A 2965-nucleotide genomic window follows, 5' to 3' on the forward strand; every position below is an offset into this window, starting at 1 on the left:
CAGTACAGCCTCGTTTATTTTCCTCCTGGTTTGAAACAGCTTATTTTTTGAGACTAAGATCTAGATTCAATTGATATAAAAAACCTTAAGTGAATACTATGCGACCACATCCTATGGACTTTTCTATTCTCACCTTCATTTGTAAGGCTGTTCTCTACCCATCTGGAGTCTCATTCCTGCTGCTGTTACCATGTCACGTCTGTCTCCCGACTTTTGCACAGTCGACAGTTATGCCCTTTTAATACGTTCAGCATTTTGTCCCAACTTTCTGGGACCAGTAGGAGAAAACAGCCCTCAGCTGGGGGCCACACCAGCAGGAGCAACATTGGCGAGAACAGAGCATGCTCCCCGGGGACACCCTCTTCTCACTGGGGGCCACGCAGCGAGCCAGCCTCTCATCGTTAGAGCTTTTCAAGCTTGAGTCCTGTGTCTCCTAAATTCTGTAAGACACAAGCCAGGCTCTTCAGTAATTCCCGTAAAGCCCCCCGCTTGGTCTGAGGGCTGGGAAAGAGTCAGTCCCTCAATTCTGCACGGAACCCAGAAAAACCCACAGGCCTCCAGTAAAGCCCTCATGAGGAGCCCTGGCCCTGGGCTCTCTCGGGTCACCCTCTGCAGTGTCTGCCCCTCTCTTTAGAATGTGTGGGCACCCAACACTCCTTGATCTCAGCTTGGGGGACCCAACTTAGAAGGAGGCCTTGGAAGAACCCCACTTCAGCACCTGTTGCACGTGGATCTGGGAACTTTTAGCACACCGTTGTCATCGGAACTGTGATGGAGGCAGAGATGGAAGGGGGTGGGGTCCCTTGAAGAGAGTGTGGAGAAGTGAGGTGGCCAAATACGGGGAGCACTAGCATTTCAGGGCCCAGAAGGGAAGAGTAACCCCACATACGGGAGCAAAAGAAAAACCCAAAGTGCTGAGATGAGGTCCTAGGAGGCCAGAGAAGACCTAAGGGAGGGTACCGCTGGAAAACCAAAGAGAAGAGAGTGGAGGGGGTGATGTAAAGGATCAAGCTCCCTGCTGTTCAAAGAGCATCTAGAAATCAAGGATAAAAAGCTAACAGCTCAACAGAAAATGGGCGGAGACATGAGCAGAGAACTCCAACAAAAGAAAGGCAAATGGCCCTTGAGAGGCTGTAAAGACCTTCCTCCCAATGAGCCAATTGCAGGTGAAAACTACCCCGAGATCCATTTCTCACCTCTGAGATCGGCAAATGTTTTGACCACACATTGTGTTGGCAAGACTGCAGGGAAATGAGCACCTTCATGCAGTGCTGGTCCGCGTGCAAGGTGGTTCCACTCTGGTGTAGACACATCTGGCACTATCTACCCAAAGCACACTCATCATTTCTCTTTGACATGGAGGCTCACTTTATTTATTTATTTTTTATCCTCACCGGAGGACATTTTTCCATTTTTTGTTCAGATAGAGTGGGAGGGAGAGAGAGGAAGAGAGAGAGAGAGAGAGAGAGAGAAACATCAACGTGAAAGGGACACATCGAGTGGCTGCCACCCGCACGACCAACCAGGGCCGGGGGCAAACCGCAGCCGAGGCACGTGCCCTTAGCGGGAACCGAACCCGGATTTCATCTCTCTGGACCGCAGACCGACGCTCTAACCGCTGAACCAAACTGGCCAGGGCCAGAGGCTCACTTTATGCTCCTTGAAACATGCTTCGCATTTGGGTTCTAGGATGTAAACTTCCTGTATTCCCTCCTGTATCATAGTTCACTCCCTATGAATAGTCTTTACTGGCTAACCCTCCTCTGCCTGCCCTCTGAGTGTTGGAGTGCGCCGGGCTCATTCGGGACCTCTTCTCCATCTACACCCTCTCCTTAGATCATATCTCATCCAATCCCATTTTTTTGTATATGGTAAAATATCTATTAATATAAATTTTACCATTTTAAACTGTATGATTTAGTACCTTCACATTGTTGAGCAACCACCACCTCTGTCTTGTCCTAGAACAGTCTCATCACCCCAAAAGAAGACCCATACCCATTCACAGTGGTCTCTTCCCACTCCCTTTCTCCTAGCCCCTGGCAGCCACTAATCTGCTTTCGGTCTCTGTGGGTTTGCTTATTCTAAATGTTCCAAATAAATGGAATCATTTGCTTAGCATACTGATTCCAAAGTTCACCCATGCTGTGGCATGTATCAGTACTTCATTCCTTTTCATGGCTGTATAATATTCCACCGCACGGTTACGCCACATTTTGTTTATCTGTTTATCCATTGATGGAGATTCATTGTTTCTACCATGTGGCTACTTTAAATAGTGCTGCTGTGAATATCTGTGTACAAGTTTTTGTTTGAATTCTTGGTTGCCATTCTTTGCGGTCTATACCTAGGCGTGGATTTCCTGGGTCATATGGCAATTCTGTGTTTTTTAAAAATGTAATTAAATTAATTAATTAAAATGTAATTAAATTAAATTAAAATTTATTTTTATTAAATTTACTGGGGAGACATTGGTTAATAAGATTATATTTCAAGTATGCATTTCTATGATACATGATTTGCATATTGTATTGTGTGCCCACCACCCAAAGTCAGATAATCTTCCATCACCATATATTTGGCCCTTTTTCCATTTTAAAAAATATGAGGTGCTTCACAAAGTTGCATGTCATTCTTGCACAGGGTCCATGCTAATCTTCTCTGTACCATTCCAATTTTAGTGTATGTACTGCCAAAGTCAGCAGGATAATTCTGTGTTTAACTAATTTTTCTTGTTTAATTCTGTTAGCCGATGACCCCAAAATCTATGTCCCTGGCCTCACTTCTCCTGGCCATTGACTTCCAATCCACTCTAACAAACTGGTATCTCAAAATTAACTTGTCCAAATCTGAAGCTGTTTCTCTCCACAACCCCAAACTCCTCCTCCAGTCTTCTCCTCTCCGGAAATCGCACCGCCGCTCACCCAAGGTGCTCAGCCAGGGGCCCTAGGACTCATCCTCAGTT

The 2965-nt window shown here is 46.0% G+C and overlaps 1 non-coding gene across 1 annotated transcript; it reads right to left on the reverse strand.

Annotated features, from left to right (window-relative positions):
* Positions 1-2598: 2598 nt before the first annotated feature.
* LOC118632866 lies at positions 2599-2701 on the reverse strand. The gene has a single exon (XR_004960114.1). It is a non-coding gene; the product is annotated as a U6 spliceosomal RNA (small nuclear RNA).
* Between the last annotated feature and the right edge of the window lie 264 nt (positions 2702-2965).

The sequence above is a fragment of the Molossus molossus genome, unplaced genomic scaffold (genome assembly GCF_014108415.1).
Source record: "Molossus molossus isolate mMolMol1 unplaced genomic scaffold, mMolMol1.p scaffold_m16_p_17, whole genome shotgun sequence".
NCBI classification, from domain to species: Eukaryota; Metazoa; Chordata; class Mammalia; order Chiroptera; family Molossidae; genus Molossus; species Molossus molossus.